The sequence below is a fragment of the Myotis lucifugus genome, unplaced genomic scaffold (assembly GCF_000147115.1).
Source record: "Myotis lucifugus unplaced genomic scaffold, Myoluc2.0 scaffold_99, whole genome shotgun sequence".
NCBI classification, from domain to species: Eukaryota; Metazoa; Chordata; class Mammalia; order Chiroptera; family Vespertilionidae; genus Myotis; species Myotis lucifugus.
In genome coordinates, this window is record NW_005871147.1 from 2,914,273 (window position 1) to 2,942,010 (window position 27,738).

At 50.8% G+C, this 27,738-nt stretch overlaps 1 protein-coding gene across 1 annotated transcript in view; it reads right to left on the reverse strand.

Annotated features, from left to right (window-relative positions):
- Nucleotides 1-27,738, reverse strand: part of BCAS3 (BCAS3, microtubule associated cell migration factor) — a 454,972-nt gene that overhangs the window by 37,150 nt on the left and 390,084 nt on the right. The gene's annotated exons all lie outside the window — the stretch shown is intronic.

A 27,738-nucleotide genomic window follows, 5' to 3' on the forward strand; every position in this document is an offset into this window, starting at 1 on the left:
CCCTCACCTGGCCTCCCCTCACCTCTCCAGCTGCTACTTCTCAGTTTCCTTTGCTGACACTTTTACTCAGCTCCTCAACCTCTCGGTGTTGAGAACTCCAAGGTTACATGCAAAGCCATGGCCTAGTCAAGAAGGGATTTGTCAGTCTTCCCACTGCATTCTTATGGCCTGGGGGCCCTTGCTCACAGGACCAAAACCTTTTCTCCCTTGTCTTGTCAGGGGGGCCCTGGGGACAGAAGGAGAGGTGGACACTGGGGGCCAGAGGCCACTGTTAGGATCGGTATTCAGGCTGAGAGCTGCACAACATGACCGCCGACCATCAGCTTCTACCACCTCCACTGAACGACCTTCCCAGGTCACACGCTGCCTCCTGAGTAGGCCGGCTGAGTAATGAGTCCAAAAGCACATGAGGAAATGGGGGAATCAGATGGGTTTCTCCAACTTTTAAAAAAAATCAAGATGCTAAGCTTTGGCTCACTGAGAAATAGAGGAGAGGATGTGACTGCCACAAAGGAGAGAAACAGGGTTTATTTTATCTGGTATTCCTCCCGCCCCTCTCCCCTTGGTAAGGGCACTAGACAGGCTTCCCATTTGAGGACTGATAAGGATTTGCCTTGGGACACTGAAAAAACAAAACAAACAAAAAAAACACCAAAAACTTTTCTCAGCGTCACAGGGGAACATGTACTCTTCCTGGGAAATGGGAAAGGCATTACTCAGGGTGAGGGCAGGAGGAGCTCCTCCCACACAGCCCTGCTCGGCCAGATCCCCCAGATCCCCTGGGACCAGCCGCCTCCTGCCCCTGGGATGGGCCTTCTCCCGATGGCGGGGCTGCGCCTGCCGCACAGCTCCAAAGGCCCCTACCTCCACTCGGCAAACAAAGCCAGAGAAACATCTGCTACTCCTAACCCTCCGCTTCCCCAAAGAAATGATTAAAAAGTTAAAGAAACACTTCCATATGGAAGAATCCTATCCTAACAGGTCACCACAAAGATACTTCAAACACAATAAAACAGGAAGAGCTAAAAAAAGCAGAGAAGTTCACAGAACCCACACAATCTTTTACATAAAAAAAAAAAAAAAAGAAGAGCCACCCTGGCCTTACTCGGCCAGAACTTTACACAGTTCAGAACACCATTTGGCAGCTAAGTATGTCCTTAATCTGCTCAATTTGCTTATTATAGTAAAGGTTTAGAAGAATTTGAGAGTGGTGGCCAAAAATACTGCCATAATCTCTATCCCTAAAGTAAACTCAGAAAGTGAATTAACTTCTTCAACTGAAATATTTCAAAGCTGAATGCCACGCCCCCCACCCCACCCCAGCACCCCATCCCGAGACCAGCCACAGTCACTTCAAATCAAAACCACTCGAGTGGAATTCAAACACTGATCAGACACCTAAAGTGAGCCGGGCCCAGTACTAGTCACCAGGACCCAAACGGAAGCGTGACGTTCAACCTGCCTCTGAGGTGCTTACAGCAGGGAAGGGCTCCGATGGGAGGGACCGGGCAGCGAGTAGACACAGCACAGTGAAGAGCACAGCGCTGGCGACACAGATCTGGCTGCTCACATCTTAGCCCTGCGGAGGCGGGGTGGCACTGGGGCGAGGCCCCCCTGAGCCTCAGTTTCCTCACCGGTGAAATGGAACGCCCTTCCTGGCAGGGTCGGTCTGAGGATGAACAGAAACACACAGTGGCACGCCCGCCACCCATTGTGTTATGCCAGGGAGGCGTTTCTGTCTCTACAGCCCCGAGAAATGCTGAAAGGCTTCGGCTAAGAACCCTGTGGATGCGCAAGCCGGAGGGGGGAACGGGACCAAACCATGACCTCTAAGGAGTGAGAGCAAAAAAGAAAAAGAAAATGGGAAATACGCGTTTTCTTTGGAGCTTAACACAAACAGAGGCAGTTCATACGGAGCTTGCAAATCACAGGCCCAGGGAAGCCTGCCAGGAGCGGGGCGGAAAGGTGACGGAGCACTTTGCTCCGAGGGGAAGGCCCGGGCAGGCGCTGGGCAGGGCTGAGCCCCTCCAGGAGGCTGCAAGCCGACTTCTTTGCTCTCTCCCTTGGGCCTTAAATTGCTTCCTGAGGGGAGGACCTGGCTAATGGTTTATTTACAACAGGAAGAAGTCATTACCTTGGAAAACTCGGACTCATATACCTCACCATTAGCCAGCAACACAGCTCTCTCCACCAATAACCCCCAAAGATATATGAACCAGCAACTGCCCCCATGGAAGAAGGCAGGCTGCAGCTCTGCTCCCGCCCACCAGGGGTGAGGGGACGTTAAATGCAGCTCGAGAGGGGACCTGGGCAGCGATTCCAGGCTTTGAGGTGGGAAAGCGTCACGTTATTTTTTGGTTCTGCCGCTGCTTTTTTCGCGTGACGTTGGACCCTTGTCCGCTCTGGGCAAAATGGCACGACACACTCATGCCCCAAATCTAGCTTCCCCCAAAGAATGCCATCGGTAACATTACAACAAACAGCAAACGGAGAGAGGAAAATCCTTGTGGCTGAGCGGAATGGAGCACCCGGGACAGCAGTGTGGGCAGCCAGGCTCAGAGAGACACCTCGCCCCTCCGAATGGGAAAGCCAGGGTCCCTGTTAGGGAAGAACTGGCCAGGGGGTGGGCATAGGTGAGTAAGCTTTCTAGAAAGACCCACAGAGGACGAGCCGGAAGCTCTCTATGGGGAGGAGGCTGACAAGGACAAGGAGAAAGACGCCTAAGGGAATGCAGGCTGTCTGATCTGATATTTAATATCCAAGGACTAAAGGCAGGAGAGGTGCAAAAAGCTTAATAGTATTTGTAGTTCAAATTAAAGTGTTCAAAGCCCCGTTATAGAGAGCAGGGTAATGTATGCAATGACATCTGGGACTGTAATCAGCAAAGCGCTTTCAAGAGCTGCCAAAGCAAACAGCCAAATAACAAATCCACTTTACAGATCATCAATCTGGCCCTGGACTTGCCAAGGTAAATAGTACAAGGCTGAAGTTTGCTTTGCAAACCAGGGAGCTGGGCGTCTAGCAAGGCCTTGATCCCGAGCAGCACCGGTGGGGCAGGGCCTCTGGGGCCTCCCTCGCGTCAGCAGAGCCGACAGGCCCTACATCGGAGCAGAAAGTGCAGAGGAAGCCAGCAGCGCAGGCTCTGGGGGAATCTGTGCAGCCCCCCTGCCGTTGCTGAAGGCGAGGTCTGAAGACAGTTGTCAACCTGGTAGGTGGCCACAGCTGCGAGGCTGGGCGGCGCCCACTCAGGTGCCCGCTCTGCAGCCCAGACTCTGCCAGACTGAAGTTTATGGATTTCTAAGAAGAAAACCCGTCCAGAGTCGCTTTTTCTCCCTCTCTTCTAGTCACGACGAAAGGCCATGAATTCCCAACGCTAGAAAGACAGAACGCAGCATCCGGAGGAGACGGACCCGGGGCCAGGATGCTCTCCGGGACAGCAGGCTCCCGGGGACCCTACTCTCTGCTGCTTCTGAGCCGGGAACAGCCCTGAAGGAGCCATGGCAGAGGGACGTCCCGCCGTCCTGGCCCAGTCTCTCAAATGGGAAAAGGGGCCAGACCTCTTGGTCAGACCCAGGAGACGTCAGCCTTACCAGCCCAGAAATACAGGCCATTTCTCTCCTCCACCCCAAACCGTCTTGTTGCAAGATGCCTTAGTCCCCGAAGAGCAAGATCAGGGAGATGTGTAATTACATATTTATTTATGCAATTATTTGTTTAATGTCTGTTTCCCTGCCCGTGACTGGGCTAATGGCTTCCTGATTGCCCGGGTCTCTCCATTATGGCATCCCCAGGGCCTACTGCATGTCGAGGCCACAGGAGGCCCCGCTGAGGGTTTGGTAGCTGAGAGGGAAAATGAATGAGAACCGCCATGTACTGAGCACCTAGTGTGTGTGGGGATGCTCCGCCTGACACATTGCTTTGCTTGTTTTTCACTTTCAGTCATATTTTGAGTTGGTTTCAGGTGTACAGGCAGCACAGTGGCTACACAATCACTTTCCATAGAGATCCCCCCAGATATTTGCAATACCCAACTGGCATCATGCATAGTGCCTGCAATATTATTATTATTATTATTACTTTAAATAACTTTTCATTTTTCAGTTACAGTTGACATGCAATATTATATTAGTCTCAGGTGTACAATCCAGTGATTGGACGTTATTTAACTTATTAAGTGATCACCCCGATGAAGCTAGTACCCACCTGACACCATGCATAGTTATCACAATGTTACTGACTACATTCCCTGTGCTATACTTTACATCCCCGGGACTATTTTGTAGCTACCAATTTGTCCTTCTTCATCCCTTCATTTCCTTCTCCCAGCCCTCCAATCTGCCTCCCTCTGACAACCACCAGCCCACTCTCTGTCAGACACGTTGATTAAACCTTAGTAGGAGCTTTGTGAGGTATTATTACTACCCCCGTTTTCCAGATGAGGAAACGGAGGTGCAGAAGGCCAATACTCACTTAATTAAACTTCTTTCGATGCACCAACATTAATTAACCGGCAATAACTCTGTTTGGGGGGACATGGCTGGGTGGAGGGCCCCTACACCTTGCATCTTTGCATTTCTCACCGTGTGGGGTTCAGCAAAGCAACTAAAGAAATACCTTTTGAATCACTGGCAAGGAATAGCAGCCTAATCTGTTTACATTATACCTTACTCTGTTAAGGAGAGAGGGCAGGAACATCTGTTTGGGGTGAGAGGGGAAGAAGAGGTAGTCCCGAAAAATCAGGTGCTTAGACTGAGGACACGCTGTAAATCAGCTCTGGAAAGCAGGGCTCAGCAGGCGAGGGCAGAGGGGACGGGCCCCCTCTCCGCACCTGGGAGGAATTTGCTGCTCTGAGGGCTTTCATGGAAGAAGACTTGACTAAAATGGGGCCTCCTCAGGGAGGTTCGCCTATGTCGACATGACGAGAAAAAGAAATGAAGGAAGGCTACGAGGGAGGCGGTGATGCGCCTGAGGAAGAGCTCCTGGGCCTGTCCGAGGTACCCCTGGGTAACAACAGTGCGGGGGGCCATGAGACTTTTGTGCTTGAGTGACAGAGGTCCTGCGCTGGATGCCGGTTCCGTTCAGGTTCTTTCTACCCAGGAAGCCAGACTGCAGTTGAGGTCTCAGCCTCAGGTACGGGGCCAAGGCCCATACACAGGGCAGGCATGTACTGGGCACTAGTAAATACCAGTTGCTGTTTTAATGAGCTGTCCTGTCCCTGTGACACTTATTTTCCCAAACATTACAATTCAAGATTCTTTGTAGCTCCTTTGCTCTGTTTTGCCGTATTGTGCGTAAAGCTTGAATACTTCCTGCATTACCCTCACAATAAAACTCTGTAAAAAGACCAAAAAAATCCGTAACACAGGTGTCGTCACCCCATTTTATAAGGAAATTGAGGCTCAGAGAACTTACATAACTTTCCCAAGGTCATCCAGGTCACCCTACCTCTTACGTGCTTTTCCGTGACTTCTAAGGAATGACCCCCATGTTCTCCTTCCCTCAACAGCTTTCAATGAGACAGCTCTGACATGAGCAGGGAAGCACTTTGCTGATTTCCTACTGTATCATGATCATCTGTTTACACGTCTGTCTTCCTTGCTAGACTATGAACATCTGGAGGGCAGAGATAGTCTCTGATTACCTTTCTGAATCTTTAGGGCTTGAGGCCCTAGCATCTGAATCTCGAGGGCTCATCAAATTATATGTTGAATTAACATTAAATGAATGAACGAACGAATGAATGAATGAGTGCAGTATGCTGACCTCGTTTCTCAATCAGGGAATCCAAGGTCCACAAAGGCTCAGGAACTTGATAAAGCTGGATAGCGAGTCTAATGGGCAAAGGGGGCTCTTGGGCTCAGGGCGGAAGCGAGGGCTGCCATCCACAGTGTGGTCTGCACAGGACTGGTGAGGACTGGGGCAGCGGAGTGTGGGCTGAGAGGAAGGCACGCTGTTGGTGACCCTGAGGCAGAGGCCCGCCTGGCTCACAAAATGCCTCCGCTTTGTCCTGGGTCCTGCTTGAGGGCATGGACAATGATTGCTGATGAGAACTGGTGCCCGCAGGAGGTTCTGGGGGATCAGCCGCCGGGCACAAACCCCTTTGAAGATGGAGCCCTTCCAAGAGCAACAGCCATGGCAGTTGTGGCTGATGGAGTCTCAGGGGCCAGCTGCTCCCTGTGCAGCAACGGAACCTGTTCCCATCACAGGGATTTCATGTCTACACTCTCACAGGCGTCCCACGTGCCAACCAAGGTCCAGAGGCAGACCGAGGTGGCACCGGGGAGATAGAAAGAGCCCCTGAAGGCACCTGGATGGGGTCTGTGAAGGGGCTTGTGGGGCCACGAGGCTGCAGCAGTGGGCATTTGGGGAGGGCAGTGTTTCAGACAGAGAACTGACCTTGCAATCAATCAGGAAGCCCAGGCTCTCTCGGCCTCTTACTTGCAGAATGACTTCCCTGAGCCTTGGGGAGAACGATTCCTACTTCACAGGTGGCTGTGGGGATTAATAAAGTAATGGATCTGAAAGCACTTTGTAAAATTGCAACATATTCTGCACATGAGGTTTCTCTTTCTGCTGTCAGGTGGTTCCCTGCCTTGCAGGCTGCAGCCATAGAGCCATCAGCAGTCTAGCGGCCTCTCAGGCAGCGTGGAGAGCATGGCCCCATCCTGCTGGGGAGGGAGGGAAGCTGGTCTCCAGGGGGTGGGGGGAAGGGAGGGAGAGAGGGGCTGCTGGTAGTCAGAGCAAGAAGTTCAAGGCTTAGAGGACTCCTTACCCGAGGGCCACACGCTGCCTGGCTGACAGCTGGCACACCTCAGGCCTGTGAGCCTCTGCTCTGGTGAGTCACCGGCAGTAGCTCTTCAAAGAGCACCTTCTTCTCATGCCCCACTGAACCCCAAAGAGAAGCCCATTGGGGCGTCTTTCCACAGAGCCTTTCTAGAAAGAGAAAGAGGAGGCCCCCAAACAGCTGCCTTCTTCAGAGAGCCAGCCAAGGGCCCGGCTCCAGAGCCCGGCGGGCTGGGCGGCAACTCTCCGCACTTGTCTGAAGCGGCCTCGCCCTCCTCATGGGAGGTCGGGATGCACAGGCCAAACCAGACACACATATGGAGAAGATTAGCCCAACATGCAAAAGAGACAGACCAGCACAGGATGATACATGGAAAAGGCCCGTCTGGTCTACACCAAAAAAGCACACCACCCAAACCCATCACGGGCTCAATTATGGGCAGATAAAGCTGTTGTCAGCCCTGCTTCGGGCCAACAGCACAGGCTGTACACCTGCTATGCGCTGAGTGCACACCGGCAAGCCCACACCAGGCGGCAACCACGGAAGTGGCACCGAAATGTGTCCTTTGTTCATGGTTTTCTTGACAAGAATTCCTCTTTCACGTTCTCTTGCCCCCTGGCAGTAGGACATAAGAAGGGTTTGGACCTTTTGTCTCTGCTTGAATAAGGGGAGAGGACCCCCCGCCCCCCGCCCTCCGCTTCTAAGGAAATGTCAGAAGCTCTGGTGGTCGAACCCTGTCAGAATCTGAGCTGGGGAACGTGAAACAAGCCAGCGGGGCGTGCCACATGCCGTCTATAAGGGCCGTTTCTCTGAAGATCAGCAGGAACCTTTGGATACTGACCAGCCAAAGAACCCACCTCTCACTCTCAGCCTCCACCATCTCCATCCCTCCACCCTTTGTCCTGAGGGTTCTCAGAGTTGCTACTGTCTCACCAACATTTCTCTTGCCTTTCAGAAAAGGTTGGAGGCTCCTGGAAGGCAGGACACAGTCTTATACGCTTACACAATAGTCTTATATACCCTTCCCAAGGTCATCCAGCTCTCCCTCATCTCCTATGTGCTTCTCCTACATCCAGCACCTGTAGTACATTGTCAACAACAAGCACGTGCTGAACAGCTACTATGTGCCTGGCACTGTGATAAGCACTCCCGACAGGACAACCGTGCACACTCCTAATCAAGAGATGGGCCGCTGGCTTCATCTGACCCATCAGGGAGACGGCAGAATTGTTTCACCATGCCTGCAGGATGTCAAAGGGAGCAGATGTGGAGTCAACATCTTGACATCTCCATGGAAACTCAACATGTCCATGCCTCCTCCACATGACTGGGAACTCCCAGGGAATGGAGTAAAATAAGTCCGAAGGCTGGTGGCCCTCCTTAACATCTCCTCTCTCACTCACTCACGCCTACTGATGCCATCACAAAGTCCTGTTGATTGCGCCTCCTAAATATCTGACCACCTCAGTTTGTTATTGATGCCAGCCTCGTCCAGGGCCTCGTCTTCTACTGGATTTCTGTAACCGTCTGTCCTCCAGAGTGATCTCTGCAAAGCTCAGATATGACTAAAATTCATCACGTGAGCAGCAAGGCCCCACAGCCTCACCCCAGGCCATTTCCTCGGGCCCTGAGCCCAGCCACACCAGCCCTCTTTCACCTCGACTATCCCCCTCATCTCCCAGGTCCCTGCCCTCTTCGCTGACTTAACTCGCCCCTTAGAGCTTAGCTTAAATGTGACTTCCTCAGGGAAACTGTCCCCAAATACCTCTTGCACATGCTCTCATACCACCTGGACTATTTCCTTCATAACACTTCACACAGTTTGTAATTGCGTTTATTTGTAAAATTATTTGATTAATGTTTTTCTTCCTCCCTAGGCCATAGACTTCACAAGCTCCATTGTGTCCAACGACAGGGCATTTAATAGCACACATACTAGCATTTAATAGGCATGTGATGGATGTTGACTTAATGCATGGTAGGTGCTCAGTAATGTATGAAAACACACATTTTCATTTTTCTTTTCCTGTCAAGGGTTCCTTGCTGAATATTTTCGCCAGGTTTAGTCAGATATCGAGAGTCTTTTGGTGGGAGAGGCATTCGGCACGACGGTTCCCAGAACACGTCCCCAGGGACCACCCTCTACTGTTTATCTCGCCACAGAGAGCAGCGGACATGGCAACTCTGCTTTGTGGAGTTGGCCCATCTCTCTCTTGCTAGTCGGGCCTGTTACTCCTGGAGTCCAGCCAGTCATTCTTTGAAAAGAACCCCTGTCACTTTAAGATGTTAGTCCCTTGCTTGGGCCATATATCAATGTTCCTTGCTGCACTGGCCATGCTGCCTGCTGTTCAAATTTGTCCAATTAGACACAGCCCCACGGGGTGGAATTCAGTGTGAAATGTGCCTGCCACTGACCAAGAATGAACTGGTGTGTAACTCGGCGGCTCAGCACAGCCTCGGGGAGAACCAGCAGGTCTTCCGGAGCCGGCTCGCCACCCCGAGGCTCAGGGTCACCCTTCCCACCTGGGTGAGGCCTAAGCTGTGCAGGGCAGGGCGAGGCTGCCCCAGGACATGTGGGACGGAGGAAGGTCGGGTGTCAGCCCCGCAGACGTGAACTGGACGGGCGCCATCCAAAGGGCTGAGGGTTCTTGGCCAGGGTCTCTGTGGGGCACAGAAACCAGGGTCTCTGCTGCTCCCTAAATGCGACCACGACCGCGCGACACCGTCGGCTGTGCTCGGTCCACGAGAGAGAGTCATGTCTTCCAAAGCCTCCCAGCAGGAGCTGGTGGGTGGTGGGCAGAGGGGAGGGGTGCTTCCAAAGCTCAGGCGAGGATTCTCTAACCAGGTCAGGGGACATGGTCGTGTTGACATTGGCTTATCTGTAAATTGTAAAGGAAGGTTGGTAGCGGATGGCAAGGTGCTCCGATGGGACCCTGGTGGAGATGGGTTCCCAGATAAAAATTTTTAACCAAAAAACTCTTTTGCAGTAACTCACTAGCCTATTTATTTATTTATAAAATTCTCCTCAAGAAGCTCAAACATTTCTTCTGAAAACTCACGAAATTCTTAGAACAGCAGACTTTTGAACAAGGAGAGACTTAGCTCAGGTAACTTTTTAACACACAGCCAACTCTGAGTCGGAGAATATATATGTAAATACGCTAGAGTCAGGATATACTGGGACTGAGATTATTTATATATAGCATGTGTGATATAGTATAGAAAGGCATATATAAATAGATACATTTATTATATTTAATCTCAATTTTAGTTTTCTCTGCGTGATCAATTCACGGAGCAGCTATGGGCTTCACTTTCATCAATGTGTACAATGAAGGAGGTTGGGTATAAGTATTCCAGGTCCCTTTCATCTCTAGTTCATTCATTCACTTGCTCATACATGGAAACACTCACTGAGTACATAGTATGGGTCAGGCACGGGGGATACAGAGACACAGGAAGGGCAAGTCCCGGCCTGAGAGGAGGGCGAGCCACGGAATGGCCCGTGTGCTAAGTGCTCTGGCAGAGGCTCCCCTGAGGGCCCTGGAACACAGGCGGGAGGCCCCGCTGAGCAAGGACGAGGGCTCCAGCTGGAAGCCAGTGTGAACCTGATGAAAAGGCCCCGAACACCTCAGACACCAGCAGCTCCCATCTTGTCTCTTATCCAAGCCTTGACAATGAGTTATCATTTCCCTCCAGGAAGAATGCACAAATGACCAGGGAAAAGGCAGCCTGGGAAAGAGGGGAAACAAAGAGCCAACTAACCCACACAGGGCCCCAGGGGCCCGAGGATGAGTGAGGGCCGCCTGCTTCTGCTGGATAGCTTAGGAGCAGTGGAGCCCGGCAGACGGGCCGCCGGCTTCCTGGGGATTCTGCACCGCAGTGATGAATGGTCTCTGAAGGAAGTGGGGTCTACGGAGGAAACAGAGACCCACTTTTTGACTGAGATGCCATATGGAGGAAGGAACTGGGGAGCCCGGTCACCAATTCCTTCCCCAAACTCGCCTCCCCTGCACACCCTCACATTTATAATTTTGAGAACATCTAAGGTGTTTCTTAAAGCACTTTTACATGATCAACTAATTTTCTCTTCCGAACCAATTCTCCAAGGCGGGAAGGATTCGTTTTACCACTTCATTCGATAGAGTAGAAACCCCCAGGCAGTCAGGGCCATGCCTGTGACTACTGGGTTTCCAGGGAGTGTCAAGCTGAGACTGGAAGCCGGGGCTGGAACTGCCTTGAGCCGACTTCTCACTGCACTTCTTCCCATGTGGTAGCGGAGGGCTCCACAGACACTCATCTTCAACCAGTGAGATTGAGGAGGAAAAATAATCAGGGTGGGTTATCCATGAGTCCTCCCCCTGAGGAACTTTGGGCTCTAGACAAAAGTCTTCTCATCTTTAAAAGACTGGCTCCCTTTTGTGAAATGAACAGTCTGGCCCGTGGTCATCAGCTGTCTAAAAGACTGTTGGGTTACAGCACATTTCCCCATGTGATGCTAAATCCATGTGACCATTATCCTTTTTCTTTTTCCTTAAAAAAAAAAAAAAAAAAAGGCACACCAACCGCGTAGCAGCTCAATCAGATTAATTGTGGTGCTTTCAAAAGGCATCAAAATAGCCACCACTCCCCCTGCAAAGAAGGAAGGCGCCTTGTTTTCAGGAAAAAGATGTGAAGTCCTCACTCTAGGGCCTCAAACAGATATTCATCCCATGACAAATCCCCCCTTTCTCCCAGAGCCTTTTTCTTTCTTTTCTTTTTTTTAAAAGAGAGACTTAAAAATATCAACACCAATAATGAGACAATATTCTCAGCTTACTTCTGGCCAAATTTTATTTTCAGCTTCAAGTAACTGGGAGTTCTTTATGGTCAAGGACAAAAAAACAAGAGGCTGGAAAAACCTCATTAAAAAAACGAACCAACACAACTCACTTGTTTGAAATGAAGTGGAGGCCGGAGGGCGGGGGAGGAGGAAGAGTGGGAGGCACAACGAGGCCATGTTCTTGGCCAAGCCTCAAGCCTTAAGAAAGTTCCCAGCCGATCTGTGGCTGAGTTACAACCTCCTTCCTAAGAGGATGGAGGAAGGCTTGGAGGGATGGGTGTGACCTCAGTGGGCAGGCCTGGTCCTCACCAAGAGTGATGGGAGAAAAGGATTCTTTCCGCCTTAAAAACGACTCAGTGCGGCAGCTCCTCTAAAACCCAGTCTTCCAGAGCCTCGCACCTTCCCTGGAGTGAGCCCCTCACACGTGCCTCAATATCGCACCTTCCCTGGAGTGAGCCCCTCACACGTGCCTCAATATCGGAGGAAAGGGCTGCCTGGCCAAAACCTCCTACCACCCTAGGCCCTACGGCCTCTTCCTGGGCCCCGCGCCAACACTGCTTTTGCTCATGCATTTCTTCCTGGCCCAAGGACCACAACCGAGCTCTTTGAAAATGGCCCCGAGCTCCTCAAGAAGCCAGAGGATGGATGGGCACAAGGGGATGAGGGTGGGGAGGAGGGCTGGGGTCCATCTCTTAGTCAGAGAGGACCAGCATCTTTCTTTCACCTTTATCTTCCGCTCTGTCCTTCCTTGTGGCCATTTAATTTCATGCCACATGGATCCAGAGGCCTGGATGCTAGACAGAAACTGAGAGCCTACTTTAAACAAACGAGCAAAAAGTGGAAACTGGAGATACCACATTGTAGTTATGTTTGTAAAGCTCATTAGAAAAAAGCGCAAGAGGCCAGAAGACACTAGGTCAGGGATGCAGAAGACATGAGTTCTAGTCTCTGCTTTACTGCTTACGAATGTTTATAATGTGGAAAAAACGTAAGTTCTCTGGGCCTCTTGGTGACAAGATCTGTAAAATGAACTAACAGTAATAATCCCTGCCTACATCACAGCATGCTTTCAAAATCATCTGAGACCACGTGTACGACAGCCCTTTGTAGATGCGAAAGCATTGTACATGGGTGATATATTATTATTATGACGGAAGAGCTTATTACACATGTTTCAGGCAGATTGAAGAAATCCTCATTGCCTATTGAGAAAACATCTGAAACATCCAAAGCAAATATTAGGAAAAAGTCTAATTACACCCTCTGGGTCCTGTCGCTAAAGCAGGTAAATGTTTCCTGGCTATTTTGTCTAACTGAGCGCTAAACGAGATACAGCACTGAACTAGAGAGGAAGGGGAAATAATTTTTGTCAATGTCAAAATGGCAAGCCATCAGAAATCTGTGGTTTAGGAAGAAGAAGAAGAAGAACACAAGATCTCTTAAGCAGCCTGAGATGGCCTGGCAAACTTTGGAATTTAATCTTGTGACATACTGTAACAACAACAGGCCTCTACGGCATAGCAAGCGAATTTGTAAGCCTATGATCAATACATTTGACATGTTATTTAATTATAATCTTTAGTGACAGAGACAATATGAAAACCTAGCATCAACATTCTGACAGTGGAATAAACAAATAGACATAATTAATTATTCCTTATACGAATCCCAGCAGAATTGTAAATTATCAGGCCAGCCTGTAGATCTGAATTCTAAGGTTTCCTTAATATGATAAGAGTTTGATGTAGGGGGTGTCACATCGCCAAGACGGTGCCTTTTTATTAGAATAAAAAGCTCTCTGTGGATTTCGGGTTCAAATGGCCAGCATGACCCTGGGTTCTCACATAATGGGAGTGTTCCCGGATCATGGCTGACGACGAGGATATGCGCACGGAAAAGAGCGGCGGGGAGGGAGGTCAGCGGAGGCAGAGGCAGGAGGAGTTGAGAATAACTGAATCTTCGAATCCTGGAAGCTCAGGCTTAGAGGCGAAAAGGCTTGGCGAGGTCTCCTACCCCTTCCCCATCACTTCACAGAGCAGGACCATGAGGATCGGAGAAGAGAATGGGCTGGCTCCAGGTCACATGGCTTCCTGCAGACCAGGTCCAAGCCCACGTTTCCCGACAGACGGTAGGAAGCTCTTCCTCTGGCACAAGAGCAACTGCTGAGGTGGTCGGCCAGGACACAGCCCGCATCGCAGTGGCTATTATCATACCAACAGCAGGAATGCACTCTCCAGCGAGGCTCCAGAGAAATTACAGTTAACGTTTAACATGACGGGGCCAACATCAAAGGCGCTGCAGCTGGACTCAAACACGGGAGACGAAACTGCTAACGCTCGCAGAAGCTGCAGGTGGACAGTGCTGGCTGGAAATAGCCCACGTCCCGAGAGCAGGAGTGGCCCCCAGAAACCCCACACCAGGCGGCTGCCCCACCGCAGGGCGGGGAGAAATATGAGAAATAACCTCTGGTCTGTTTGTGGTTCCGTGTGTTATTAAGCCGTCTGTCCCTTGCTAAGGCCACAGGACACTCGGATGTGGCCACGTTTGCACTTAGGGGAGGGGAGTGGGGTGTGGCCGCGGATGATGAGAGGGGAGGGAGATGGTGCTGCCCTGGGGTCTCAGGAAAGACTACAACAGCAGGAGAGGAAGAGAGGAGATGCTGGCGCTCAGATGCCACCAAGGAGTAGAGATTGCATATCCTGGAGCCCGAGAAGGGAGGTTCCAATTAGAAAGTTACTCCTGGAAGCTCTATTCCTGCCTCAAATAGGGGCAGAATTCAGCGGCAGAACCCTTACTAACTGCTGGCCACAGCCATGTGCTTAAACAAAGGGCTGATCCCACCAGCGGGAAGTTTTGGGCATGCTTTACCCGGTTCTAGACCCTCCTTCCCATGTGCTTGTGGAAGGACAGGAGCCGACGACAGGACTGAGCTTGGCCGCTTCCTGCACTTCCCCGGACGCCCGCAGCACCCGCGCTGCCTTTGCTGTCCCTTTGCCACTTGGTCTGACGGGTCAGGCCTGCAGAGCCGGCTTGGTCAGGGCGTTCCGGTCTCAGTCAGGGCCGGCTGGCATGCTCCCTCGGGCTGCTCCCGCCCCCGGACCTCACCCAGGTTCTTCAACAAGCCTGCCCTGGGGTGAGCGGAGGGAGGAGGGTCACAGCCCCCTGTCCTCGACAGACCACCCGGCGGCTCCCACACTGGGCCTAACACCTAGGCTCTGTCCTACCTGAGGACAAGCCCAACACGCTGTGCACCGCCTCCTGCCTCGATCAGCTTCGGTGTCGGGAAACAAGACCCTGCCTTACCCTCAGCCCCCGCTCTCCGGCCCCATCCAAGGGTCTGGGGGATTCCCAATGTGTCACTGAGGCCCCCTGCCAGCGGCCCTCCTGCTGCCACTGCTCTGCCAGCCCAGCCGTCTGCACAGGGCCGTTTCCTAGGGTCCCCATCACTCCACCAGGAGGGGGACCTCCCTGGATCATGGCCCCGGCACCAGGAACTGTCTAGCTCATCAGGCTGACCTCACCCAGGCCCACAAATAAACAGGTGCGCGAGAAGGGCTTTTTGCTGATAGCAAAAGGATCAGCAGGTGAATGAATAAAAGAATAAAAGCACACAGCCTACTGTTCAGGCGGTGCTGCTTTCACATTGCTATGACATCCTGCTCTATGTGGACCCCTGGGTGGGCTCTCACTGGCCCCTCGGCTTCGTCCTGAGCTGGTGAGGGTGGCGGGAAGGCAGGGAGCAACGGCTTCCTAAAAGCCTGGCACCAAAATGCACAAATCAATCAAATACCTGGGGGGAGACCACTAAGTACAATAGAAAGGGCATAACACACAAGTATATTAAACGCAGAGAGAAGACACTATGCTTAGGAAGCCTGGGAGTTTTAGGGGAATAAAGCGGCGAAAGCCAGTTTTATTCGAGCTAAACCCACCGCAGAATTTCCACGAGCCTCCCAGACCAACGGTATCACAGAGGCGGATGCGGAAAAGGACTCTTGGTTCACCCAGGAGCGGCTGCACGAAGGCCTGGCAGTGGCTGGAGTTCGCTTCCTGCACAATCGATCGCATACATGAGGAATTCCTTAGGGGGAAACAGCTAAACATAATTTAAGTTGAAACTGTTAATTTAATAAACCTAAATGGCAGGAATTGTTGTATATTACCCGGAGGAATGGGGCAGGTGTTTGAGAAGAGAAAGGGGCCACCCGCTTCAGGGTTTCTTTTCTGAGAATTGACCTTTTTATTCCCTCCCCCTTTTCCTTTCTTTTATCGGACAAGAAGTATATACAGCTCAATGATCGCATCTTCTGCCGCTCTAAGAACCTCAGGTTTTCCCTGAAAGTAGGCCTCCCACTCAGCACATATCTGCTCAGCACCTGCGATGGATTAGACACTATGTGAGCGTGAGGGACTCGCAGAGAGAAGATGAAGTCCTACTCCTGAAGTTCGGTGAGACAGAGACGGACAGGTGAGCAAGGCCGGCCGCCAGGGAACCTCTGAGCCTCCCAAGGGCTGACGGAGAGAGAAGGTGGCACAAAGGATTTGCCCCCTGAAGTGCCTCTTGAAGGAGAAGCGGGTGGCATCTGGCGATGGAAGGGAAGAGGAGGTGAGGTGAGAAGGTGAGGTGAGGGGGTGAGTGAGGGGACACCGTGGGGACTGGTATGAGCAAAGACAAAGGGCCCGAGACTGGTCAGAATCCAGGCCCGCGTGAGGGAGACTTGAGGGGTGAGGCTGGAGAGTGCTCGGGGCTGGGGAGAATCACTGAGGTCCCTGGCTCGTACCCCTGACTCTGTCGTTAACCTGCGACTCTGAGGAGAGAGCACAGCACCGAGGAGGAGGGTCAGAAGGAGCCGGTCCGCAGGCCCACCCGGGCCTCAGAACAGGAGCGCGGAGGGCACGCTGCTGGAATGCCTGGGAGAGGATTAAAGGCGTTTTCTAAGCACACTGCTCCTCAGATGGGTGCAGAGCAGTTCCAACATCAGACAAATCCAGTTCCTGCGAAGCGCACTCAAATCTGGAATTCCCTCTGGTGGCTGAAATCAACAATTTCTCACAAAGGAGACCGGGACTGGAGAGAGCGTTTTCTGCTCCCTGCGTACAATTTATTGGCCCCGCATATCAGGTTAGCAAGCTGAAATAATTAAACATCGGGCCAGCTGTTTGGGGCAATGAGGTCACATTTTTCATTTAGGAGACCACACAACAGAGAGGAGAGAACGGAGAGATAAGACCCGCGTTTTGATTTACTGAGTCTCCACGGCAGATAAAGCCGGCGTTTTGGAATCCTTCAGGCAATTACTATTTCGGGCTTGGCAAGAACGCGAGTCTGAAAGTAACGATTGGGCCCGTCTTGGCAGGACTCAAAGTCACTGTAAGTGGTAAGGTTGTCCCAGGCAGCGGGGAGAGGGCAAGCCAGTGGCGAGGGGAAGCCAGAACTCAGAGCCATGAGGGCTGCTGCAGGCTGGGAGCTCAGAGGAGGCCAAATCTGGTCCTCCCACCACATGTTCTTAGAGAGGGAATGCGGTCAGAGGGTGAGGGCCCAGGCCTGCTCGCTGGGATTCTGTGGTTCCCTTTCTGGCATCTGCTCTTGTCCGTTCTGTGGGCGCCGCTTACACCCCCTGCCTTAGTATCCGTGCCTGTAACAGAGGAGGAGGGCTGAGCCTTCTTATGTTTGGGGGGAATGGAAAAAAGTGCCACGGGCAGGTTGCCAAATGGTGCTGGTTTTGTACGCGGGAGGGGGTGGGTGTGATGATAGGGACATCAGACGCCCTAAACTTCAATCTTCTCCCTGCCACTCCCCTAGGTGACAACGTGACTTTGGCCAAGTCACTTCCCCTGTCTGGGCCTCACTTTCCACAGCATCAAACCAGGGAGCTGGACCAGGCTAGAGGCTCTCCAAGGGCCCTGCCAGTTCGGACATGCTGCTCTTCTGAGACGACACAAGGTAAGTCGCGGGGCGGAAGGCAAGCAAGTTTTTGTTTGAATGGGAAGGAGAAAAAGCCAGCGCCCGGCCAGCGGGCGTCCCCCACAGGGTCCCGGAGCCAACACTAAGTATGGGGCAGGGAGAGCGGGGCGTCCGAGGAGACAGCAGGCCCGCGTGTGGTCACTGGCGACACCATATTGCAACGTCTCTTGCTCGAGCTGGTCCACTTAATTGGGAGCTTGTCTTTCCAGTTGTATATTTTTATCCTGTGCCCTGGAACCCACACCATGAGGTTTGGAGCCAAAGGCTGCTTCTTGTTTAATCGTTAACCGCCTTGGCCCTGCAGCTCGGGCCCGCGGAAGGCCCTGGTCCAGATGCTGCACCTCCGGGCGAGCGGGGCTCCAGGGAGGATGCGGAGCTGGACCGGGAGCCAAGCTCTGTCCTCCAACGTTGGAAATAAATCCCCTCCACCGTCTGGCCCACACAAATCCCAGTCCAGCCGGGCCTCTCCTGTGGGGTTATTCTGGTAACAGAATGCTTGCGATCAGCAATTCTTTTCTACTCTTACCCGCCCTCAGTGAGGAGCCAACGGGGCTATTCCTTGGGCTCCACTTTCTGCGTCTGAGATGCGGTTGAAAACTAATATTCCAGATGTTTCCTCACATTTTAAGTGGAACCACAGACGAAGCTTCCGGGAGGAAAGCAGCATGGCACAGTGGAAGGGCCCTCGACGGAGTCAGGCAGGCGTCTGCATTGTGGCTCTGCGCTTCTAGGCTGCATGGCCTCGAGCAAGTAATGACTCTCTGAACCTCGGTCTCCTCTCCGATGGAAACAACAGTTCTACACTGGGAACAACACTTCCACTACTCAGTGGCAACCTCCGTGAGGACCAAGTCTTTCTGATTTATTCCTCATTACGTGGTCCTTGCCTCACACAGAGTAGGTTTCTTGATCAATCCACGTGGAGTCCGTGATAAAAAAGACTCGGGATTTTGAGGAGACAGACGAGATTCCAGATGTGAAGTGACTTGCCTTGCACATAGCGCTTGGAAGTGCTTGCTTAGCCCAGCCGGCTTGGCTCAGTGGTTGAGCATTGACCTATGAACCAGGAGGTCACAGTTGATTCCCGGTCAGGGCACATGCCCGGATTGCGGGCTTGATCCCCAGTGTGGGATGTGCAGTAGGCAGCCGATCAATGATTCTCTGTCATCATTGATGTTTCTATCTTTCTCTCCCTCTCCTTTCCTCTCTGAAATCCATATATATATGTGCTTACTTGTCGGCAGTGCTTGCAAACACACTTCTACCTGAGCCATGTCGATGTTCAAAGGAGGATGCAAATCCTGCGTTATGCCCATTGAGGTAATGAAGAGAAAAGACAGGCACTGAGAAAGCTCTTTGACTTGGAATATTTTCCTAGTAAATTCAGAGCTGACCCTCGAGCTCTCGCTGAAGCGCTCCCTCTGGCAACAGAAACAAAAGCCAATCCGAGACAAAGCCAGTGATGCCACTGGTGGCGGTAGGAGGTCCTTCGGCAATACCAATGGCTTCCTGGCCGTAGGGTCTTCCAAGGAGATTGACGAAACTAGACCCGGGCGTGGAAACCAGATTTTCAAGGGCCCCTGGCACACTGGACTATTGTCCCAGGACAGAAACAACCCAGAACAAAATGATGAGTGGGATTTTCCTTGCACTGGCCACAATACATATGTTTGTTCAAGGAAAAAAAGTTGGAGCGAGAAGACGTGGACGTCTGCTGCTAAAGAAAAGCCCGTTTGTGCCAGCCACAGTGGGGAGATTGTTCGGGCAGTTCATCTTGAAAGTCCAATTACCCCGACAGCATGGCCAAGGTCAGTGTCATTTTGGGGTGTGCCAACACGCCAGCCTCTTAAGCAGCAGATGTGGATTGCACAGGGCATCTGCCTGTGGGAGACCTGGCATCCACGAGACTTGCTAGCCCACCTGGGCTGACACCCTCTTTCTCCTTGTTCCCTTCCATGTCCTTGGACAGGCCTGCCTAATGGACACCTCCCCAGATATCCAGGAACCCGAAAGTGTAGAATCCAGATCCACTGTTCTAAGGGGTGATTCAGGGAGAACACCTCTTAATGATGAACCAGGCCCCACAGTTAAGGAGCAGATCAAAAGATCCCCCCATTTTGATTCTAACAGAACTCCCAGAAACCACAAAGGTCTAGAGAAGGGCAGGTCTTACACGGCTGAGCTGTGAAGACACCTATTTGCCCCCACACTTTGACTTGAACATGTATCTTTTAAACACAGGAGGCCAAGTTCCCTTCCGCCCTATATTTCAGAAGGATTTAAGAGCAGCAATTTACCTACAAGTTCCTCAAGCAGCCTAGAAATTAGTACACGCCAAGTTCTTCAAACAGAGAATAATGTGTCCTAATATGGATTTAAAAAACAAATATCTAAAGTTTTTCCAAACCAAACAGCCTGACTAGAGATCCCAAATTTGGACTTTGAAGGATGTAACTCCATCAGCCACAGTTAAGGTCCAATCTACTACAGAGAGTCTGTAATCTCTGATGGGGTTGGTTATAAAAATTTCTCAAAAGAAAGTTGATATTTAAATCAATGTCATAAAATAAACTTCAATATGTGTTAATATGTAGAGCAAGTTAGGCCCTCCATATAGTATGAGCTCAAATAAGAAAAAAAAAGGATATACATATATCACATTTATGTACATTCACACAAAATATGTGACAATAATAGCTAATATTTATATGGCATTTATGGTCAGGCAGTATTTTTTGTGTGGTGGGCAGGCAGTATGTTAAGTGTTCTGCAAACGTTAACTCATTGATCCTCACAACAACCCTAGGATGTAGGTAAACTACTTTATGGATGAAGAAACTGTGGCACAGAGAGGTAAAGCAACTTGCCCAAGGTCACATAGCTAGAAGAGGCAGAGTTGGGAATGGAAGGCGATATGGACTACTCTAGACTCCATGTTCTTATCTGCTGAGCTAAACTAACACCACTGATCTGGAAGATCCTCAGAAGCCATTTGGAACAAAGCCTTCCCTCTTCTTCATTCTACCTTCCACACGGGCTGACAGAATCGGAACCCTTTTTCTCTGACATTATTTGCCCCTAGAATGATCTGTTTAGACAGAATGAGATTTAGTTTTGGAGGGCAGGACACGGAGGCCTCTTCCTCCTCATGCCTCCTACACTCCTAATTTTGGGTTCACGGCTTAACTTAATGCCAGGGCTCAGGGGAAATGCTGGTGCAGCCCAGAGAGAGATTTGAGAGTTCTACTACAGTGCTCTCATTCCAGATTATTCAGAAGACCCCTCAACATAGGGACAGGTGGGTCAAAGGTATGGAAGCTCAGACAGAGCAGGGAGGAAGGGCTGGGAATCTGGAAGAAGAAATGTGATCTCTTTGATCCATTCACCCGGCAAACCCATGGCAATTCCCACAGACGACTGAGAACCAGAACTAGGTTCATTCACCTCTGAATTCTTATATTTATTACTAGAGGCCTGGTGCACAAAATTGGTGCACTGGCAGGGTCCCTAGGCCTGGCCGGCAATCAGGGCCAATCAGATTCCCCCACCTCCCTGCCTCCTCCTTCCCTCGCTCCCTCAGCACCCCGCCATTGCTGCTGGTCGCCCACCATGTTCCGTGCCGCCCCCTGGTGGTCAGCGCATATCATAGTGAGCTATTGAACTCCTGGTTGAACTCCCAAGGGGACACTTAGCATATTAGCCTTTTATATATATAGATTATTAACCATATGGACTAGTTCCTGCCACATGACTGGGATATGGCTTCCTTATTAAGGTGGTAACTAAATGCTGTCGTTTTTCAAAGGAAAACTGCTTTAAGCATAAGCTTTCCCTTAATTTTATACTTTCAGCTCTAACCACCGATGTTCTCGTTCGCAGGTGTTCATGGCTACCTTTCCCAAGTTCCCATTAGACTTCATGGACTGCTTCTTACAAGGGGGTGTGGATTCCTGGGACGCTCCCTGTTTCCCCCTTACCATCTCCTTTCTCTTCAACCCATGAACCCCCAAACAAGCCACCACCTCCCCACAACGGTGGCTTCACGATCCAAAACCAGCTCTTGGAGGATCACCTCGCCAGCTCCACTCGCTGCTCAGAGAGCCTTGCAAATGACTTCTCTTGGGAGAGGGATGCCCTCGGGTAGAGGGGGCAATACCTTTCGGAGATGGAGCTGTTCTTTTCCAGGGAAAACAACCACATCAGAATATTCTCTCAGGACAGGATGAAGCTGGGAAGCAGAGGGAAAGCGAGGCGGGGCGGGGTCGGGGCCACACTGGCCACGCCACAGCCCATCTGACACCCACTTCAGGTCCAGTTATGCCCTCCAGGTGGCCCCAGGCTACCTCTCCTAACAAGGGCAATTTGGGGAGGGATGCTATAGAGTTTAGTCTTCCTGTGTTCTCATCTCCCCACACCAGTTCTCTCAAAACATTTCCCCTACCTCTCCGCACTCCCTCCTCACCCTGGAATGAATGAGGAGAAAAGAAAAAGATTCCACCTTGAAAGAAAAAAAAAAGAAGAAATTTTGTTTGTTAATCCTCACCACAGGATGTTTGTTCCATTGGTTTTTAGAGAGACCGGAAAGGAGGGGGGAGAGAAAGGAAAACATCAACGTGTGAGAGACACATGCATTGGTCGCCTCCCGCATGCACCCAACTGGGCCCAGGATCAAACCTGCAACCCAGGGACATGCCCTTGATCGGGAATCTAACCCAAAGCCCTTTGGTGTGCAGGCTACTCTGACCACTGAGTAACACCAGCCAGAGCTCCACCTTGAACATTTTGATGGATAGTTGCACATCAGTCACAAATTATCTAATTTCACTGTAAGCATTCTCACACAGGCTAAGGCTCTCTTTTTCTCCTGTCGCTAAACTCAGGGCTGAAAGAAGCATGACTTCTTAGAGGGGGTGGGGATCAATCCTTGTTTTGGTTAGAATCACGGACTCCACAAGGAAAGCAGGATTCCATGCTGAGAACACTCGGAGGACGGGACGGGCAGGTCGTGGGCGTCTCTGGTGGGGGAGCCCACAAGGTGGGACAGAGGGGTCACCTCCAATACTCCCCTAACCTACTCAGGCTGCGGTACACAAACTTTCTAAGTATAATGTTGCCAGATTCCGGTGCATAAAAAAAGTAGCTGAAAAAAAAAAAACTCCAACCATAAATAATGCCAAGTAATAAAGGAGGTGAATGTTTCTGTTATTAGATTCTTTCATTGTATAAATCTGTTTAATAAGCTGGCTAGGAATCACTGATAGAAAACAGACTTAGTGTGGTGTTACAGACCAACCCGTTCCAAAGGCCAGGATGGGGACTTAGGCCAAGTTATATTTTTCTGTTCTTAACCAATGCAACTTAAAATGTAATTGTTGTTTCCTTGTTCAAAAATGGAAAATGTCTTAGGAGGCTGTGTTTAGCGGGAGGAGAAGGCATGCTCCGTGTCACTGACCACTCTCCCCACCCCCCAATACTCATTTGAACTCACGGCGCTGTATTTATAGATGGTGCTGCCTTTTGTCTTACTCACTGAGAAGGGCTGGGGTCTGTGTATGACTCCTACTTTTTAGAGTCCTATTTCTCAACATTTATATGCGAGTGTTTAGAAAAATCCCTCCAAATATCCTCCTTTTGACCCAAGAGCCATGGCAACCACTTTGGCTAAAGAAATTCACTGAACACGAAAGGGAGTGGAGAGGGGGTATGTGAGGGGATGGGGGGTGGACGGAGTGGAGGTCTCTGGGGTCACATTCATCCACTAACACTATGGTTTATAACGGCTTGTTGATGTTTTCCTGGGGTTGGTTCCTATCATCATGATGGGCTGTAAAATGAAATGCCATCAGCTAGCTGAGGGCTGGAGTGGAAATATTTACCAAATGGCATAAACAACAACACCGGGAGTCCCCACATCCTCAGCCACGCTCTCAGGGCTTGGCCACTGGTACCCACACTGTTGTTTATAGCACAGCGATGCATAAACTTCACTGCCTGGCCGGTCTAGTTCTGACCCTGGTTCCCAGGCCCCTTTTAAGGAGGCCCACACACAGCTAAATACATAAAGCAGACGGTAATTGGATGAGCTAGGTTCTTTTGTTGTTGTTGCTAATCCTCACCCGAGGATATTTTGCCCATTAATTTTGAGAGAGAGAGAGAGAGAGAGAGAGAATATGTGAGAGACACATCGATTGGCTGCCTCTTGCATGTGCCCCAACTTGGGTGGGAGAATGAACCTGCAACCCAGGTACATGACATGATGTCCTTGACCAGGAATTGAACCTGTGACCCTTCAGTGTGCAGGCCAGCACTCTAACCACTGAGCAACATTTCACAGGGTGAATGAACTATGTTCTTTATCTGACCAAGTTAATTCATGTTTGGAAACTTTAAGTCTCAACAGCATAAAGGCACGTCATTTGGAGTTGTGCAGAGAACTGTGTGACACCTGTAACCACACATTGGATGCGTTGCTATACCCTGTACGTAGGTCACATACACGTGCCTAATAGAAAGTGTTCCAAAATGAGTGAGAGTTGGAAGTGAATACTTTTAACTTGGTTATTTTCCAGTAAGTTGGCTATGAAATCTTTCGTCAGGAACAGAATCCCTTCTAGAACACTGAAGGGACTCAGCACAGGGCACGGGGACATGGAACTAGAGGCCTCTCTGTCGTTTCTGGGATTTATGTGGTCCTTTGTTTCTGCGTACTCATTTTTTTTGGACAAAATCCCATTGAGGGAGATTGGGATTATCGCTATTTTATCCGGGTCAATCCCAGACACAGAAGATGACGCGTAAAGGAGACCATTTATTAATGAGGCCATGATGACTACAGCTAACAATACTGTATTGTATATTTGAAAGTTGCTAAGAGGGTAGATCTTAAAAGTAGATCATACAAGGGAAAAATTGTAACTGGGTGAGGCGATGGATGTTAACTACTCTCGTTGTGGCCGTCGCTTCCCAATATATGCATATATCAGATCGCTACGTTGTACGCCCTATGCTTACACAATATTATATGCCAGTTATATCACAATAGAACTGGAAAAAAAATTAAAAGGGGCCACTTACTATTGACCAGAGGCTAAGGGAAGTTAATTCAACATTCAGTATACTTACAGCTGTGGGAAATGCAACTAGAGAAAGAAAGGACGGGTTAGTGTTCTCTGAGATTCCTCTCAAAGAACTTGGGTGAAATGCACATAAATGATAGCAAAAGTAGAGGGGGGGAAAGTGGGGAAAAATTACAGGTTGCATTTTTGTTCCCCCCAAAAGCAAATTTTCCTTCTGGGATCAGTCCCAGAGGAATTAGGTGGCTGAGGTAGAGCCCAGTCTACTCTTCGTGACCGTGGGATGGGAACCAACATTCAGGAAGTGCCAACCCAAGCCCCACCCCCACCCGCGCGAGGGCCTGAGCTCAGTCCGGCTCTTCTGAGTCGGTGGCTTATGGGGAAAGAAGTAAAACAACAACAACAACAAAAACCCCACAAGGACTCAGCAGAATGGCCCTCTGATAAGCACTGTCAGCGTTGAGAGAGTCACCGGAGCTGAGCCACTGGCCTGGAGGCTCGAGTGCCACCCTGGCCTAAGGACCCAGAGCTGCTCCTAGAAGAGCTGACGCCAGGAAATGACCAATGACTAGATTCTTTCATTGTGCAACTGGTTAGAAATAACTGTTCTACTTAAGCCCAGGAAAAAGCCGAAGTGCCACCGAGAGAGGATTAAGACTTGGCCGCGTAGCTCAGTTCACTCAGTCTTTAGAGGGACAGGGCCTGTAATAATGGCCACCCTCTTAAGAAGAGCCACCTTTACCTGTTGCTTTTATCCTAACAAGAATAAAAACTTAGGAAATGGAGAGAACTTGAGGATATTAGGCAACTGAGAGACATGTGGGAAGCTCAATACCCTATGGAAGTGTCTACCTGTATGAGGTACCTTGAGTGTGCACAGAGTTTTATGAAAGCCCAAAGGAGATGCAACCTACCAACCTACCTACGTACATACTTACTTCCCCCCTTCCCTTCCTTCTCTCATCCCTTTCTCCCGCCCTCCCTCCATCTATCCGCCTGACCTTCTTTCAGATGAGGCTTTCTAGAGGAAGCAACATACATGCCGAGTCTGTAGTATGACTAAGAAGACAAAAGGCAAAAGTGAGAGGGCCATTCCAGGCATCGAATACTATGACTCATGGGAAACTATGAGAATCCTGGTGATGTTGAAGCATAAAAACCGAGGAAGGAAGTGGTCAGAACTGTGGATACAGAGGGAGGCTTTGTAGGCCACGCACAGGAGCCTGGGCTTTCTGCCCTGGGTGAGCGAACAGGGAGCCTCTGGCAGGCGTCAGGTGGGCGTGGCAGGGCCCCAGCTGCAGCGGCACCGGCAGATAAGGGAAGACAGGAGGACCAGGTAATGAGGCACTGAACCAGGTGGTGGCAACAGGAATGAAAAGGAGAAAGGACAGGTTTGAGAACTTTCAGATGGAAAAAAAAAATGAGCAGGAATCGCTGTTCTGTGTGGAGGAGGCCGCAGTGAGGATGACTCCCGCATTTCTAGTTTTGTTGGAATGGTGGTTGGTGGCGCAACAGGCTCCGATCAGAAAATGACAACAATAGCGCTGTGGGGAATGGAGCACGGTTAGGAGGGGTCAGGCTGGGAAAATTACGCCTACCCTCCACCCAGCCATCCAGCGAGTTTTACTGAGCACCTACCCAGTGCCAGGCACAGAACCCCGGTGCCGAGATCACCGAGATGACTTCCCAGCTCTGCCGTTCAGGAGGGAGTCGGAAAGGTCAGCAGGAAACCACAGCCCGGTGTGATAAAAGAGGAGGAAAACACCGATTTTGCCCCCATCCACGCAGAGCCAGAGACAGGCGATGGAAGAGAGGGGGAGCACCTGGGCCCCCCTCCTGCGGGCCGGTCACTCCCCACTGTCCTCGCTCCCTTAGAAAGAAGCCAAGGACAGTAATGAGCAGTGACAGCAGGAAGAGAAAGCACCAACGTCCAATTAACAACAGGTGGTAAGGCTGTCAGTTCAAATCTCCGTCTCGGAAGCCAAGCCGAGATGGGGCTGAATCCAGATCAGCATCCAAACTCCATCGAACCTACGGCACTAATTGCTCGGCAAAGCCCCTGCGTTCCCTCTCACCCACTGGGTGCTTCTCTGGCAGCACCCAGGTTCCAGGCTGCTGCGTGTCCCCACACAGGCCCTTGATTACATTCTTCCCCCACCCTCACGGAGGAGGGGCTATATTGTTTGAGAAGATACCCACGGCCAGGGCCTCTGCAGCAGTGCGCAGCTCTGGCTCCATCTACATCCTCTTCATTTTGTCTCAATAAGATGACATTCAAATCTTACTTGAAAAATCAATACTAGCCCCAGCTTTGCTGTATCAGCAGAGCTGTTCACACAGGGCGATGGCTGCGGTGCCGGCCGGTCCAGCTCAGAGGTCCCATCGCCAGGCAAGTCCTTGCCTTAAGCGGCCAACCTGAGAGCCCGGCTGGGGAGCTGGGGAGCTCACACACATCGGGCTTCCTCAGCCAGCCTTTGCCTTGAATACTCGAGGACCACAGAGGGTTACGCGGCACTGGAAGGGGTCTTGCAGATAGCGTTCTCTCCACAGTCCTTTAAACACACACACATATCTTTATTGATTTCAGAGTGGGAGAGAGAGAAAGAATCATCAAAGATGAGAGAGAATCATTGATTGGCTGCCTCCTGCACGCCCCACACTGGGGATCGAGCCCACAATGTGGGCATGTGCCCTGATCAAGAATCAAACCTTGTCCTCCCAGCTCACAGGTCGACGCTCAACCACTGAGCCACCGCGGCCAGGCCCACCATGCTTTCTTTCTTTCTTTCTTTTTTTAAATATATTTTATTGATTTTTTACAGAGAGGAAGGGAGAGGGATAGAGAGTTAGAAACATTGATGAGAGAGATACATCGATCAGCTGCCTCCTGCACACTCCCTCCTGGGGATGTGCCTGCAACCAAGGTACATGCCCTTGACCGGAATCGAACCTGGGACCCTTGAGTCCGCAGGCTGATGCTCTATCCACTGAGCCAAACCAGTCAGGGCCCACCATGCTTTCTTGAAGGTGAAGGAACCCTGAAGCCTGCAATCTGGGCATGTGCCCTAACCACTGGCCTCCTGGTTCAGAGGTC